Consider the following 17,461-nt stretch of genomic DNA (forward strand, 5'->3'; position numbering starts at 1 on the left):
AACAAATCAGTTTTTGTGTTTTTCTTCTTTTAAACTGCTGACAATTCCATATAATGTGCAATAATCATTAACCAGATGATGAAAAGTCAAGTTCAAGTACTCCTGAAGAAAAGGGACCAAAGCTCTCAGACTCAGGGCATTTCCTGACTATTTTACAGCCATAATAACAAAATATGTCCAAATCGCCAACTCAGTAGGTAAAGGGTTAAGGTTCTCTTTTTTTCTTGGCCATGCACCTTAAGAGATCTCTTATTGGTTACATTTCTAAGTGTGGAGGCAGAGATCATCTGTTCTCTGGACTGGTATAACTAAAGATTAGAGGTGTTCTGATTCTGATAACAGTATCTGAATTACGTCCGATACTGATTTAGAGGCAAGTATTAGTATCGGCGAGTACACGAGTTTATGCATCGATCCGATACTGTTTGGTTTAGCTTTATATTTTGCTTGGTTTAGCCATGCTAAATGTTAGCGCTATAAACCAGAAATCACTTCCTCTTTACTGTCAGAAAACACTGCATGCAGGCACTACCGTTTTTAGAGCAGTGAAGAAGAACCAAAGGACCAACTGCAGCAGCATAGGATGGATGCTGTGTGACAGTTTTTCTCTGAATGTGATCGTTGAAATGCCTTCCAGACCCGCACTGTCGTACATGACAAGAAGTTAAATAACTTTTGAACCATAGATCGTTGCCTCTTACTTGTTTTTCTTCTTGAAGCTAGCAGTTGTGCTTTCCCATCTATGCTATTGATGGCTTTGAATCCTGTGCAGCAGCATTTTCAGCAAGCCTGGAACTTGTGTGACTTTTTGCAACTCTACTGATTAAATCCACACAAGTAAACCCAATACTGAATGGGTTTTAATCCATTTTAATCCTATTACAATAATTTATTGCTGCTAGCTTGAATGCAAACCGTAATATTGTTTACCCATTTTGAGGGTCTGTCAGCCAATGGCAGGCTGTTCCATAATCATGTCATGCTGCCTGAACAGAGCATAATGGAGAGAGAGAGAGCTTGTGATGCAGCCCCCTGTATTATTGTTATTTTGATATTTAGGAGTAAAACTCAATAATCAGCAGAAAAACAACTTTAGGGTCACAGAGGTGCTGTGCATCATTGATCATCAACTAGCGGCCCGGGGGCCATATCAGGCCTCCCAACGCTTCCTGTCCAGCCCCTGAAAGGCCATTAGGAGGAAAAGAAGATGTTGTGGTTTTAAGATTATCCTTCGGCTTGAACAATTAACATTGAGATGGTTACAGAATTTACTGTCATAATTAGCAGATATTTAAAAAGGGTTAAGGTTGGCAGGAGTACTGCAAAAATGACGAGATCACTTCCACCAGACATCTGGAACACTGACTCTCTCCCTCTTTTCAAATCTAGACTCAAAACCCACCTGTTCAGGATTGCCTGCTCTTTGTAATTTCTTTGTCCTGTTTCATTCTGCGTTTGCTTTTGTCTATTGGTTTTTTTTTTGGGGTTGTGCTTGGTTTTATCTGTAAAGTGAACTTAAGTGTTCAAAAAGGCGCTTATAAATAAAATGTATTTTTTATTATTATCATCATAAAATAGCAAAAATGGGTGGTGGAGTGGCACAAAGGGACAAAAATTGGCAGAAAATGTTGCGAAAAGAGGAAAAAATGTTGCAAAATTGGTAAAACATGATAAAGGGGCAAGAAGTATTAAAAGAATGGTTACAGATGACAAAAAGTAGTAAAACAAAGTGATGGATATGGGTTTAAAAGTGGCAAAAATAGAAGAAAAGTGGCAAAAATGGATAAAAGAGTGGCACAAAAGGGATAAACATGCATGAAAAATGGTTTAAAAGGGTTAAAGAATGGGAAAAAAAATGGGTTAAAAATGGTCAAAATTTGTTTATAGTTGCAAAAATTGCAGAAAATGTAATGAAAAAAGGTTAAAAAGTGGAAGAAACAAAAGAAAAGTGTCAAGAATGAGTTAATATCGGTGCTTAATCCCAATTGACCTATGGCTAAGTTCCACCCTTGAACGCGATGAGCCAATCACAGTGCGTATAGCATTCCCATACACTCAGACATCTTCAGCCTGGACGTCCATTGAAATGCATTGCAGAAAGTCAGTTTTCGTTCAGTTTTATGAGTTTTTTTTTGGATTTTAGGTTCAAAAATGGTCAAACGGTGTTCATGGGGTACATGCAAGTCCGACACAAGGTATCCTGAGAGTCTGGGTGATGGAGTGTATTTTTTACCCTTTCCTAAGCCACATCTCAACCAAGATAAGTGTCTTCTTTGGATAAAGTTGTGCGGTAGACCACAACATCAATTCAACATGAATAAACTTTACAAGGATGTCTACATCTGTTCTAAAGTAAGCCAACATCGTATTTGAGGCAGCATATCGTCACTTTGCTGGAAAGAAATATAAAGTTAACTTTAACATCTCTAACGTTAGCTACAGTTAGCCTAACGTTAGCTCCTAGCTGCGTTGTTCATTATGTCACGTTGTTTGTTTAGAGTTCATTGACCTATTTTGTTCTAGTTTTTGTACTTTGGTGATCGTACATCATTGTTGGCTGTTGTCCAAAGGGCTCTAGTTAAACTAACATTAACTTCTAGAGCTTAGCTTCATGAACTTATCTGTAATAGCCGAGATAACAAAGGTTGGCAAACGTTATGCTGAATGATTCAGTGTAAATACTGCAGCACCAAACTACCAGAGAGACACTCTTGGTAAAGATGGTAAAAAGGCCGTTATATTTTTCTCATATTCTGAGCCAAAAACCTGAACTTCAGTGGCACTTTGATGCTGATCCTCTATCTTGTGGTCTGAGATGGTGGTGGCAACGAGATGCGGTTCATCACGTTTGCATTGGGACCTGTAAGTTTTGGCTTGTAACTGAAGCTTTTTATCAACCTTCTCAACAGTAGAATGATTAATATATCCCTCCAACGCGTAGTTTAGACACTTTTGGTGACTTCCAGATGATATGTGATCTTTCTTTCTCCAAAAATCGTTTATTGCCTCCTTCGAAATGTCTCCTACTGTGACACCCGCCATAGTGCCTGTCACTGAATGTTTATTGTTTGTCCGAGTGAGTGGAGGGGGCGTGGCTTAGCCATAGGTCAGTTGGAGAGGCCCCAGTCTCTGGGATTTTCAGGTGCCCAGCCAGCTCTGTTGCCAGGCCCATCTCCTTGTGGCCTGCTGCATTACAGATAATAGGGATAGATCTCACTAATGGCAAAAAATGTCCTGTGTTTTGAAAGAAAATGCAAATACTACTTCAATAATTCAATCAGACCACAATATTTATTTAACTTTTGTGTATTTAAAAGTCTGGCCCCTCAGAGACTAAATCTGGCCCTTGTGCAAAGGTACTTGGGGACCCCTGCTGTACATGATGATTCTATTGGTTGAGTCATGTTCTGGGTTAGATATAGGTCTAAAATAACTTGCTAGTCTGCACAGTCAGTCCAGAAAGTTCACACTGGTATCGGATCAGGACTCGATATCGGCCAATACCCAACACCGTGGCATTGGAAGAAGACAATCCCTACTAATTATACAATCTAAAAATAAGGTCATTGTTTAAATGTGCTGCACAGGAGCTTCATGGATAAGTCACCAAAAACTTTGCACAGTGTTTGGACCAAAAGCTCAGATTAATGTAGAGTCTGGCACCTGATGGAGAACAAAACTCAGCTCAGAAAACAGTGCCTTGACAAATTTGGAAGAGCAAACTGAAGGTACACACCAGCTGGCATCAGCTGACACCAGGGATGGAGACATGCTGCTGACAGAGAGATTATCTCCTCTGGAGCTGCAGCACAGCGGGAGCTGTCCACCTCAGCTGTGACGCTCCAGAGGGAGCAAGGACCCTGAGGTCTGCTGAGACAGACTGACTGGAAATTAAAGAGCAAGGTGTATCATCGTATCACTTAGCATGCATTGTCACACAATAAGACATGAGGGAGGAGGAGGAGAGAAAATCCATCAAACAACTGGTGAAATGATATGCAGGACTGCAGAGATGATGACTCAGATCCCACGAGCGTCTCTCACCTGCAGGAGGCCGGAGTCAGTCGGCCACTCTGAGGGAAAAAAGCTCAGTGTGGGAAATAAGAGAAAAGCTGACTGTAGGAGGGAGGAAAGGACGGACTCCTGCTGTGTATGTGTCAGCTGTGTTAGCCTTTTCATGCCTCTTGGGATTACTGGATTATTTTTAGCTCTTTCAGTCAGGTATAAGCCATCTGATGGAGTCTTGGATCAATATAAGGAGCAGTGGGCTGTATTTTTATCATAGTTTGAATCTTAAGCTGGGCAACAAAAGGTTAACCTGACAAGAGCTTTGATGCTGTTTTCTACACCTTACTTCCTGCTGAGCTTGTAGCAGTCCTGCCTAAAGGCCAAGTGCACTGAGGCGGATTTTGACAGTTTGTTCTTATACAGAAAAACAGGCATTTTATTTCATCCCAGTTTTTATTTCCTCAGGCTAAGAAAATAGTGAAAGCAGGGCATTTAAACTGTTTGAGCACTGAGGCCTGGAGCCTAAAGTGGACCTGAGATCTGGCTGACCCAGGTGGAGGTCTCTATAGCTCACATGCAAGGACAAATCAATGAGGGATGCAGTAAAATGCAGACAATGGAGCCCACTGGGACAGAGTTTGGATGCAGAGCCACATGCAGAGGAAGAATGTGAATGCAGAAGAGAGTTCGTGTGGTGAAAGGCTGCAAGGACTCACAGAAGCATGAGAGGTGAATAAATGAGGCCTGACAGGAACCACAGGAGCTCATGTCCTTCACTGGAACTGATTTAATCTATGTTGTTATATATGCAATATATTTATAATCTCATTACTTTACTGATAAAAAATATCCATAATACAGCTCTGGTGATCATCTCACAACCAAGGGTGCTTTCACATTAGGCCCAGTTGTTTTGAACCACGCCACTGCGCGATTCCTTTCCCTCCCCCCGGCTGCTTGCTTTCACACTAGCACCATCGATCCGTGCCCGGGCCCACTTGCATATTTACTCAGTCTGAAACAGCAGGTGGCGGTTTGCACGTAGCTGCCTTACAACCCCAACAAGGAGGAGAGAGAAGAAGCTACCATGGCAACCACTAGGGTCATGACCTGAGCGAAGATTGTTTTTTTTTTCACCCGGCAAAAAGTCCATCCTGCAGCCATGGATGATTAAAATCAATTTAAAGATGCCAGCAACTTCTCTGTTCATATCTGCACATCTACTACAGCTCAGAGGATTAAATGGACTCACGCTGTGCAGATAGAGCGGTTTTTGAGGTGACAGGAGACTTTGATTGCCTTTGCACCTCCTCTCACTGACTCCAACTAGTCTTCATCTGTAAGGTGAGTCACAACAGACCGTTTATTGACTGGATTCTGATAATTTTCGAGGAAAATTGTGAACAAACTGCCCCGCTGTGGAAAGAAGTTTAGTTTTTATGATGACGTCATCAAGCTGATACGGCGCTCTGTCCTGTGTCTGGGCACAGTTGCATTCACATCTCATCCAAACAGAGCCAGAGTCCACTTGAATCGGGCCCGAGACCACCTCCCCATGTGAGCCCAGGCCTGGTGCCCGGGCGCGGTTCATTTGCATTCACACTACCGAAACGAACCAGACTTTGGGCTCAAGTGCACTCGGACCGGGCCCCTTATGTAAAAGCGCACTAAGAGATGTTTTAAAGACCAGTACCACAAAATACTTACCATCATTCTACTCAAAATGAAAACATTTTTCCATCCCTCTACACTCATTTTTATTTGCCTATAATTTTTGCAGGTCAAAGACTTGAAACAAAAAAGACAGTCAGTGGCAGGCTTGGAAATTTTGGGGCCCAGAGGCAGGCATGGGGTCCTCCACGTTCATTCTTCTTTCCCTTTTTTTTAAAACCTGTAAACAGTGAATACCCAAAAATACTTAAAAATCTTGTTTGTATAAACTCTGTGTAAAAATGCTCCTTATTGTGCATTATCTGCCATGTAAGGGTGCTGGATACTATGATCTAAGATTGTGAAGCTATAGAAAGCATTAACAGTCTCCTAAAGCTGATGTAGTACTTCTACATTTATCTTCACTCACCCACTCTCTGGGGAAGAAAATGCACAAATTTGTACCATAACATAGACCAGAATGCAGGAAAACAAATGTTTGGTGCATAAATATTCCTCCAGACCCCTTTCACCTGATGGTGTAACCTAAGAAGATGGTGATTTTGAAAAAAATTTCCATGCATTGACCATCAGGCTGCAGAAGAAAAAAAAATTATAAACCCCTTGACTGATAGACAAAATTTTAGTGCCTTCAAGCTCTTTACAAATCATATCGTAGATATACTGGGACGCATAATCAGTGTTGTATCCTGGGGTCAACGACACCTTCGCCCAGGTGACCCAGCCAGGGGTGACCCGATTTGCGTCCTAGTAGCAACCCACAGATCAGCCCTCTTATTCAACAGCCACCTCGAGGCTCTCTCTGCAGCTTCTGTAGCAGATTTGATGGCCCTCTTCTTGGCCGCCCCTGTGATGCCCAGTCCGCCGAGGACTTTGCAAAGTGAGCGTCCTGCAAACCTCTATGGGCTCGTAAAAATGTCCCCCAGCCCCTGCCCCTGCCCCTGCACTCCTCCACCAGTTCCTGGTACTTGGCACGTTTCCTCTCATAGGCTTCCGCAATCCACTCGTCCCAGGGCACTGTGAGTTCCAGCATGATCAGGTGTCTTGAAGCCACAGATTTTACTATCATGTCTGGCTGAAGGGATGCTGTTATGACAATAATTATATGGGAAATAGCTTAAATCATAATGTAACCAAGATCGTGACCTGACCATATAAAAAAAATGTGATATATTTTATCCAAATCACCCTCCACTGTCATACTGTCATGTATCATCATTAATTAGCACAGTTTTCTAACAGGATCTCCAATAAACTACAAGGCTGAGACACTAGTTATCCATGAATTACAATTATTCTGATGCCATTTTAGCATGTTTACAAGAATAATTAATGAAAAGCACAAATATAAACCCAAAATTAAGTAAATTAGGTTCTCCATGCATCTGCCTACTTTTGTCTGATAATAAGTCTGCTTCTGAAAGAACTGAAATCTTTAAAAGGAAGTTCCTTTTACAATTTAGGGAGAATTGCTTTGAAAGTGGACAGCTAGCTTGTCCTAATTCAGTTTTTTGTTGTTCACAGGAACAGATTGATAATGGCAAAACCAATTCCACATGCCTCCCTTCCAAATATTAAGTTTTGTATGGTAGTGGTTAAAGCTGGACTGTTAAAATACTCTTAAAATTTTAAGTCTGACTGAAACCATACCAAGTTAGATTTCTCGAAATCTGAAATAACCCTGATCAGATAGATCTACATCCATCCGTCCGTCCATCCACCCATCCAGAACAGCAAGTTGAGCAAGTTAACCCCCAGAATCTCTCTCCCATGCAACATTTTCCAACTCCGTATGGTGGATCGGGATGTTTTCCCAGACCAGACAGGGTATGCAATCTCTCTGGTACATTCTGGGTCTTCCCCAAGGTCTCTTCCCTCTCTTCCTCTTCCAGCTCAGCTTCTTCTTCACCACAACAGACAGACCAGCATCCTGGTTACTGGATTATTGGTTGCATTGATATGAAGGGCACTGCCAAATTTTAGATAAAAAAGTTAGCTTCATGCTGCTGATACCATGTGACTGATGTCCTGACGGACTGCTGACTTTAAAGTTCTCTGAAACAGAGACACACATTAAGGACTCAAATCAAAGCTGTTTTTCTCTCCAGTTACACCAGTGATAAATCACCTCCCTGTAAATGCTGACCACAATCCAGTCAACAAGTCGACTTTCAGAAAAAGCAGCTAAACAAATTTTGGTCAGAGAGATGTGCTGAATGCAGAAAAATACAGAGTTCTCCAAACAGCAGGAGTCAGAGTCTGGGCGAGCTCAGAGCGGTAAACATTCAGGTACAGAGCTTCTTTTGAGTTCACACAGTGGAGCCTTCTTCAGCTCCGTATATGACAGATCAGGTAGAGATTTCTCTGAGGTTACCAAGGGTCTGCACAGCAGGGGTCTGTCAGAGAGCCAGGATGTTTGCAGCAAACACAACACAAATTCAGGTACATGGAAAATTACTGAGCTGTCTTCGGGTTCCTCCACATTTCAGTGATTTTAGCTTCTAATCCGGTCTAGCTCTGATTCCACAAACATCACTTCTGCTGCTTTGACTTCCTGGAGGAAAACAAAAATCCAGTCTAGTGAAGCAGACAGACTTCATTCAAGGCTAGACGGCCCCGAGGACTGGGATCTCCCCACATTCACAGAGCTTTAGCTCCACTGCCCATAACATGTTTGGTTCAAACGTCTTCATCCTCTCCTTCAATAATACGCTTCATATTTCATCTTTAAGCTATTTGTGCTCCTTGCATGTGTTTACATCCCTGCTCTCTCTCCAGCTGCCGTCTACAACCCTGAAGGCCTCATACGTCTGTTATGTTGGAGACATGGCTGCTTCTTAGACCAGCTATCTCAGTGGAAGCTGCTTTTTTCCTGAGCCAAACTGTTGAACCACAGCCTCAGTGTTTCCACCATTGTCTCTGCAGGGAAAGAGTTCAGGATGTCAGTGTCTGCAGGAAAAGGTGAGTTTGATAATCTACATTACCAGACAGGTTAGAGGGAGGAGCAGACTCTAGACTGAGGAGGTTTCTTTCATAAACAGAGGCAGTAAAACAAATGTTTTACTGATATGGCATTATAAAACTCAGCTTAAAGCTTCAGTTTGATAAACTATCAACAACTTTCCTTCATGTCAATGACATTTGATGGAAAGATAATTGAAATACATCGTTTGAATGAAGCACCAGAACAGATGCAATTAGGGATTGCATTATTTATTGACTTTCCTCATGCCACTCTGACTCTTAAGATCAAAAATGTTTTCACAAAAGAAATAAACTTTAATTGTAACAGTGTTCCACATTTTAAAGATCTGAGAAGAACAGTGATGTGGTTTCTCTTGGTGTAGTGCCAGATGTTCAGTGATAGGGAGCTGAACCCTGACCTCAAAGTCAGCAGACACATATATCTATAGATGTTATACTTTAACTTGCATATCAAATCCCCCTTTATTGAGAATCTATCATTCACAAACATGCATAGCATGTTTAGCATCCTGGCTGACAGTTACCTCAGTTTTGAAATCATTTATTTCTGCTAGTTTTAAACCCATATTACAACTTTACACAGATTTTTGTCATGTGCCACTTTTGACCCATTTTTGCCACTTTGTTGCAACTTTTGCTGTTGTGCAGCTTTTCACCCTCATTCTTACCTCTTAACTAACTTTTCAGCTTCTTGCACATCCCCCTTTTTTGTTTATTTCCAATGTCAGTCACTTTTGGCCCACTGTTGTCACTTTTAACCCATGTGTAAAGCTTTTCCCCAATATTTTTACACTTCAATTTTCCACTTTTACCATTTTTGCAGCTTTTAGCCCATTTTTGCCACTTCTGGTCCATTTTTTTGCCACTGTATTCATTTTGTGCTGCTTTTCACCCTTATTTTACCAATTTTAACTAATTTTTCCACCTTCTTGTACATTTCTCCACTCCCCCATCCACTTTTTTGGTTTTTACCAATGTTGGTCACTTTTGGCCCACTGTTGCCGTTGTAAACCCACCTGTAAAGCTTTTCCCCCGTTTTTGTCACTTCTATTTTCCACTTATTACCATTGCTGCAGCTTTTATCCCGTTTTTGCCACTCCTGGTCTGTTTCTTTTGCCACTGTATTCATTTTGTGCTGCTTTTCATCCTCATTTAACCAGTCTTAACTCATTTTTCCAGCTGTTTGTACATTTTTTCCACTTCTTTTTCCACGCTTTTCTTTTTCAAATAAGTTTAATTGTTCTGTGCACATTTTTTTCCACTTACAACCTATTTGTAAAGTTTTCCCCCAATTTTTCATTCATTATCCACGTTTTAACCATTTTTGCCACTTCTATTTTCCACTTTTTAAATTTTTATAGCTTTTAGACCTCATTTTAGCAGTCTTTTTCCAGGTTTGCATCCATTTTTTCCACTTCTTGTTCCCAGTGTTTGCCCATTTTTCTCCTTTGTGCCACTTTTCATCCAATTTTGCCACTTCCTGTTTCCACCCTTTACCCATTTTTTTTGCTTTTGCCCATTCTTGTTGCTTTATGCCACAGTAATTCAAACATTTTCCGTTGAAGTTGTCTTATTTTATTTCGTCTGGTATCCTAGTGTTTGTGTTCATCATGGCTTAGCTATGAAGTCTGAAATTACTCTTCTTATTATTGAGTTTAGTGTGATCAATCACATTGCTAATATTGACAGTAAAAGCATGATTCTGTTTTAAGAAACAGGGTTGACAAATTCCTTTTTTAAGTTATTATTCAGGTTAAAAATAAAATACAGTTATCACAGCATAACTTTACAATGGACCATGATTTTGCTGGCCACCATGGGCCCCCAGTTTGGCTGGGTCCCAGAATTCTCTCTCCTTTACCCCCCTTATAGGCGGCCGTGCTTTCTCTGTCCACAGTCTAGTCCGTCCACTGCTGACCAGCAGCGTCAGACACAGGCTCCTTCTGATGTAGAGTTCCTCATCCTCACTGTAATCCATCACAGCCTGTGCTCTGCTATTTCCAATAGTTTATCCTGGCACTGCTGCAAAAAGAAAAATGCCACTAACATGGTTCAATCTCAGCAATACTTCCTGAGAGCGGCCGCTGTGCAGAGGAGGCAGAAGTGGCAGTAATAGTGCCTACAGCAGAGCTGCCTCCACTGTGACCACAGCACATCCTCTGATTTAAACAACGGCAGAGAGACTGGAGGAGGGGGGAAGCCCTGGGTTTAAGTCTGCACATTTAGAAGAGAGCTCAGTCAACAGGAGGCCTGATGTTAAGAGAGTATGCAGCTGTTCTCATTCAGGATTCAAGATGAAGATTTTCCTGACACACAGAGGCTTCGACTGACAGGCTGAGCTGAATCCTGATCAAGTTATTGAAAAGTGAGGACTTCTGTAAAAGATCTAGCACTAAAACACTCTGACTCCATCTAACCCTGTCCTCTCTGCTCATTTATTCCTTCTTCTCCCATTCAGTGTGCTCATACCACAGATTTCTCTCTCTGTTTTCAGTCTGCCTCCTTTGACGATTGTTTGCATACTCCACATTTGAGGCTGAGCCACTCTTTCACGTATTGATTCACCACAAACTCTGTCTCTGAGCTGATACCAGCTTCACTAAAATGGACTTCTGTCCTGAATTAGATAAGTCACCACTTCATTCTGATTGTTCAGCTTTTATGAGCCTGCAGGAGATCACAAAGCTGAACAATCAGACCACCCCACATGAGGTTTCTGGCAAACACTGATACCTGAACATTAGTGACAGACTAACACGACAGCTATTATCCAATAAATGAAGCAAAACCACAGGGAGGGAGTGAAGCAATCAGACAATCTGAAGTTAGAGCCCAGACTCTGGTGTAGCTGCTACACCTGCTGCTGCAGAATCCTAAGATCCATTTTCAACAATCTTTGCATGGTACTTTATCTCTGAGGTGATCAGGAACAAATAGCTCCATCAATCAGGAGCCGGAGCCCCAGAGAGAGCCCTGAAGAACCAAGAACTCCCTCAGGCTGCCAAGTTTGCTGCAGATTCTGCTGACGCTCAGAGTTCAGCCACACCGCTCCACAAATGATCTGATTCTAATGCTGCTGAAAATCTCACTTCTCTGCTGATTGAGGCTCCGGGAAGACAGGATGAGCCAATGAGAACTACATGACAAAAAACAAGAGAAGAATTGTATTACACCAATCTTTAATGATGTGAATTTGAGTGAATATAATTGCATGAATTTATGATGACATGCTCTCCTACAGGTCGGCATCAGGATTCATATTGTTGTGGTGGGGCCAGGGTGTCAAACTAGATGCCACTAAAAAATCCCTCTCTCCCCTTTCCTTCGTGAAACCCTAATTTCCCCCCCAAAATCAACATGCCACAAACCGCGGTCTCACAGAACCAATAGTAAACCAGGAACACATCTCCACACGAGAGGGCTCAGCTGCACCGCTGTCCTCTGCAGCACAAGTAATTTCTGAAAAACAACATTATGCAACAAATTCTGATGCAACAATGTCTCTCTAACTGTAACAGAGCATTTATTAAACCCCTAACAAAGGAGGTGTTTCAGCATTACATCAGATGTGTATACGGTGCTTAAATACAAGAAAAGCAGAGAGAAAATGACAAAGTCATTTAGTACTAAATCAGCTGTGAACATCCTCGACTGTCTCAGCCAGAATAAACATGTTTGCTTTCTACTGTTTTGGCAGGAGTCACATTTAAATGAGGGCTATAATGAGCACAAATCTCACAGGAATACAGCTTTATCATTCTAGCAAGAAGACGTACTGGATTATAAAATCTGTTCTTGGATTAACTTCTGCCTCATCTCAGGTTAGATGACAAAAACAAGCAGCCGCAGTGGCTGAGAGGAACCAGCATTTATCACTGGTTAAAGGCTCGAGCCTGGGCAACAGTACAAAGAGAAATATGGGGCTGTATATACTCAGCAGTAAGGCCACCCATAAGGGGGATGAAGAGAAGCGCTCTCTGGAGTCCATCGAGGTCAGGAAAATCATCAGTGATAACCATGTTTTACATTTCACCTTAACAAAAACCCACTCCTATCAAAGCAACAATCAATGAATTTCATTTATTTATTCTGTAGACATGTAGTATTTTCAAAATGTAAACCTATTTGATGTTAACAATGTGGATAGGCACACTGAAACTATTTGGGAAGTACTGTCACCCTTCATAGCTAAACCATGGTGTGAACAAACGTCAGGATGCCAGAGCATAAAATAGAAAGAACTGGAGTACCTTTACGGGAAAAGAGCTGAATAAATGTAGAAGAAAGGCAAAAAAGTGAGTTAAAAGTGGCAAAAATTGGCAAAAATAAGTGAGGAATAGTGGAAAAGGAAAGGTAAAAATGGGTCCAAAAGGGCCAAGTTGATTTAGAGTGGCAAAAATGGGCGGTAAAAATGGTGAAAAGCAGTAAAGAAAAGTGGCAAAATGGTAAAAACATGGTAAACATCGTTTAAAATGGTTAAAAAAATGCAAAATAAGTTCTAAAAGTGTTTCTAAAGAGGCTAAAAAAGGTGAAAAGATGCAAATATGGCTTAAAAGGGAAACAAGTGGCAAAACTGGGCAGTAAAAATGATGGAAAAGCTGTTAAAAAGTGGCAAAAATGGGTTCAAAATGGCAAAATTGACCTATAGTGGCAGAAGAAAATTGTCAGAAATAGCCAAAGAAACGGGTTAAAAATGAAAAAAATACAGTGCAATTGAAATTGTGAAAACTGGAAAAAATAGGCAATAAAAAGTTCAAAGTAGCAATAAATGGCTTAAAGTTGCAAAAAAGTGTGATAAAGATTGTGAAAAGTGGTTAAACAGTGACAAAAAAATGGTTCAAAGTGAATACGTAAATGTGGCTTGAAGGGGGTGGCAAAAAAAGGATTTGAGTGGCAAAAATGGGCAGTAAAAAAATGTGAAAAAATGTAAAAAATGGACAATATCGGTTAAAAGTTGCTAATTTGGCTGATTTTGGCAACAATTGGTTGGAAATAGCCAAAAACGTCTTAAAGTGGCTAAAAAAAGGAGAGTTGAAATGATGAAAAGCAGTTAAAAAGTGGCAAAAATGGGTTAAAAATTGAAAAAAATTAGCCTGTTATGGCAAAAAAAAAACTCAGAAAAAGCTCAACAAATGTCTTGAAGTGAAAATAAAATGTGATAATAATTGTGAATAGCAGTGAAACTTTGATTAAAAAAGGATCAAAGTGAAAAAGTAAATGTGGCTTAAAGTGGCAAAAAAGGGGCAGTAAAAAATGTGTGAAAAATTATGAAAAAAAATGGTAAATATTGGTTTGAAGTTGCTATATTTGGCTTATATTTGCAACAATTGGTTAAAATAGCCAAAAAAAAAAAAAAAAAAAGTCTTAAAGTGGCAACAAAGGATAGTTGAAATGATGAAAAGCAATTAAAAAGCAGCAAAAATGGGTTTAAAATGCAAATAGTTTGCCTATGGTGGCCAAATTTGGTTGGAATTAGCCAAAAAGAGTAGGAAAACAAGTGTGGTTGAAATGGTGAAAAATGGTTAAAATTTGGCAAAAACTGGTTCAAAGTAGCAATAAAATGGCATACGCTGGCAAAAAGTGTGTTAAGAAATTGTGAAAAGCCCTATGTCAGGCAGCGAAGCTTTACCCCTTTTTAGATTTAGAAAAAGGAAAACATCAAGTTTTAAAGAAAAGCATCTATTTTCTATCCTTAGTGCAAAATTGTGAAAAGCTACTCTATGTAATTGTCCACAGCAGTGAATGAATGTTGTCCCAGTCCTCATTAGCATCCTTTGGCCTATTTTACTCCAGGATTAGACGAGAAAGACTGAATGGTCTTTAAATGCACAGAAACTGAGGCAATGAAGAAACATCCATTCACTCCACTACCGTTATTCCCATCTTTGCCCTTCTTTTGCCTGAAAAGGAGCTAAGTTCAATATTGCAAGATCTACATCTGCAGCTGGTCTAATCTTCTATAAATCAGCAGGTGTTTGTGTTTTTGTTGCTCCAAAGCATCTAAAACCGTCCCCATGCTCCTCCACCAGCGTCTGCTTGGCTCTGAGCCTAATATCACTGAGATGTTCTCTACTCTGGGGATTGTTCCTCTGAGCACCTGAGAAATATGTTATCCAAATGTGTTATCTCCTTCCAATAACATCATCCGCCCTCTGCAGCTCATTTAATGCTCTTTATATTTGCCTGAAGTCAGTCGGCACCCTCAGTTTTGTTGTTGGACTGTCATGAATTCTTCCGGTACCATCAAAAACCACACAGTGCCATACAAGCCACATATTTATTATGCAACCTGGATGCTTGCAGCATGACATTATATCAGCATTTCAGCCATCTTTAGCATGGCAGCGGAGGAAATCGGAGGAAAATCTATCTATCTGAATATCGTATCGTCATCTACAGTCAGTCTTTGCAGAGGGGACTAGGAGCCGAAGCAGCAGTACAGTATCAAACTGCATTAAGGTAAGAAACCGGCATCAATACATCAGCAGTCTAATGTATTTTATATAAAAGGAGCCATTTACCATCAGCCATGGGACAATCTAGCCTGGAACAGAGTTACTTTTAAACTTTAAGAGCAAAAAGGGCAAAATAAATCACAAAAATAACTATAACTCTTATTTTTCTGAGCTTTAATTTAACAAGTTATATGTTTTTATGTAAATGTAAAATATTAAGCCTGGTCAGCGGACTTTGTCAGAGCAAAATGCCTAAGGGCTTAAAGTTCTCCATTAAGAGTGCTTTAAATTTGCATCAATAATAATTATCATCCAAGAGGTAAGTTTTTCTGAAGGAGTCTGCCTCAGGGTATCTACGCTGTTTTGCTTTTGTCCAATCACAGTTTCAGCCTCTACATATCGGCTCTGTCGAGTAAACACTGCTTTTAGTGGGAGCAGTAGGAGGATAAAAGTTAAATCGCATTTTAGCATGAATATATCGATCTGCTCACGTTTCATATCAACAAAAACAAACCCACACGGACTTTAAGAGGTGGAGTAAGAGTTTGAGAGTCAAAATAAAATATGGTACAATAGTAGCTGGGAAGATGAAAAAGCTAAAAAGACTAATCCATTAAATTCAAGTAATTTAGGAAAATTAACACCAATGAGGGTTGTGTTTATCAATCAATCAATCAATCAATCAAACTTTATTTATAAAGCGCTTTTCATACATGACATGTAACTCAAAGTGCTGTACATGGACAAATTAAAAACATTCCCTCAAACCCACCCGCCCCCACCTTTTGCGTAATATAGACAATTAGAGTCATTCCCTCACACCCACACACCCGCAACCACCCTACAGACAACAGTTACATGTGCACCCACTCACACCCACTCACACACACTGTTTCACAAACACACACACCCCCCCACCCACACACACACACACACACAAATAGTGGACATTAGGCTGAGTACAAGAGGCTGAGTACAGATGAACCAGTTGAGAAAGCGCCATCAGAGGGGCCGTCTGCACCAGGAGCAGCGAGTCACCCACAGCTACAGGACACCGACGCAGGACCCAGAGGAGGGATGAGGCAGAGACACCAAACCTCCACCAGGAACCCACGAGACAGACCCCTGCAGCCATAGCCGACCACCGCTCCCGGTGCCGAGGGCCCCCCCAGAGGAAACACTGGAGATCCTAAAAATGATAAAAGGATAAAAATAAGTAAAACCTCAGTACAAATAAAACCTAAGAACTAAAATATAAAATAGCATAACTAAAAAATTAAGGTAGGAAAAGAATAAAATTCATAAATAAATACAGATTGAAGGCCTAAAATAAATAAATATCATAAATAAAATAGATAAATATTAATCATGAGAGTTCTGACTCTAAATATTGGACTGCTGTGTTCATGAGGATGTGCAGTTTTGATCTATTTTGTTTGGAGGAAAAGCGGCAAAGAAGACCCAGGACTATTGAGCAGCTGGAATCCTACATCAGACAAGAACGGGACAACATTCCTCCCAAACTGCAGCAACTGGTCTCCTCTATTCCCAAACATCTACACTGTTGTTAAAAGAAGAGGGGATGCTACACAGTGGTAAACATGGCCCTGTCCCTACTTTTTTTGAGACGTGTTTCTGCCATTAAATTCTCAATGAGCTCATAATTTCCATGAAATGGTATAAAGTCTCAGTTTTAACATCTCATATGTTGTTTATGTTCTAATTTGAATAAAATCTGGGTTATGAGATTTGACAACCATTGCATTCTGTTTTTATTTACATTTTGCACAGAGTCCCAACTTTTTTGGTATTGGGGTATACTTCCCCCACAGACAGTACATATGAATCTGCATGTTCTCTGTATTGTGAGAGCTTATTTCAGTGAGTGCATGCTGCCAAAGCACTGAGAGCCAAATTTAAACTCTAGTATTGATCATGTGATGCTGCTGTCACTGAGAGAGGCCAGGTGGGATTTGGCTGACAGGAAGGCAGAGTTGAAAGCAGAAGCTAAGAAGATCACGGTTTCCTTTCTTCTGCATGGCATCTGGAATCCTCACATGATCTATTTTTATTCAAACATAAAGAAAAGAGGTTTAAATCCCTCCCTGGGTGAGTGAGATGTTTGATGCATCGGCCTTTATGGGTCAAGCAGAAATGTACAGCTAAACATGATTTTCTCTCTCTCTGCTTCCTCTAAAGAAAATTCAGTCACCTCCATCAGCAACAGAAATGAGTAAAAGCTAGAATGTGCTTTCTTATTGTGTTTGCATTCCTCTGGAGGATGATGTTTGCATTTCTTTTATTTTCAGACGACAGTTTTCTTTCCATGTTTTGCTGAGTCA

The sequence above is a fragment of the Cheilinus undulatus genome, linkage group 10 (genome assembly GCF_018320785.1).
Source record: "Cheilinus undulatus linkage group 10, ASM1832078v1, whole genome shotgun sequence".
Classification (NCBI taxonomy): Eukaryota; Metazoa; Chordata; class Actinopteri; order Labriformes; family Labridae; genus Cheilinus; species Cheilinus undulatus.